Consider the following 742-nt stretch of genomic DNA (forward strand, 5'->3'; position numbering starts at 1 on the left):
TCTTCTTTTTGAGTTTGAACTACTTAGACAAGTTCTTATGTTTTACTTTGGTTAACCCGAAATACCAAGGTCTGAAATCCTCCTTTTAGTGTATATCCTAAAATGGTAGAATCATAAACACTTATATTCATCACTTAAACAATACTACGACCATAAAAGAGATTAGGTTGTCACACCCTAACCATTGGCGACTCTAATATTGAATTAGTAATGAATGTAAGATCTTAAGAAAAGCATGCTTAACTTGGCAAATAAACTAAGTAGTACAACTACTCCAAAGTTTATTTGTTAAGTGTTTGAGACAAGTAATTTTTTTGACTTTAAATCATTTTTTAGGTGATCAAACTAAAAAGAGCATCAATGACTTCTCAAACAAATAATATTAAGCAAAGCATCAACTTGAATGATTAAAATTCAAACTTTTTTAAATTAAGAAGAAGTAGAAATTACACAACCTTGTTCAAAAGAAAATGTTTAGGAGCATGAGCTATCCATCCAAGGATTGGATGCTTTTGAGTTCCAAATGAGAGTACAAAATTGATTTTTGCATCTCATTTGCCTTCTCCTTTTCTCCTCTTGAATTCTAAACTAAAAATTACAAAACTTACTTGAAATAAAAACTCTAAACTAAGAAATGAAGAAAAAACTTCAAAGAGAAGTTCCTAGTGAGAGATTTCCTTCTTTCAAGTGTTTTTGATCTTTTTTTTGGTGTGTTATGGTATGATATATGAGATTTTGCTCG

Source organism: Lupinus angustifolius, chromosome LG03, assembly GCF_001865875.1.
Source record: "Lupinus angustifolius cultivar Tanjil chromosome LG03, LupAngTanjil_v1.0, whole genome shotgun sequence".
Lineage (NCBI taxonomy): Eukaryota > Viridiplantae > Streptophyta > Magnoliopsida > Fabales > Fabaceae > Lupinus > Lupinus angustifolius.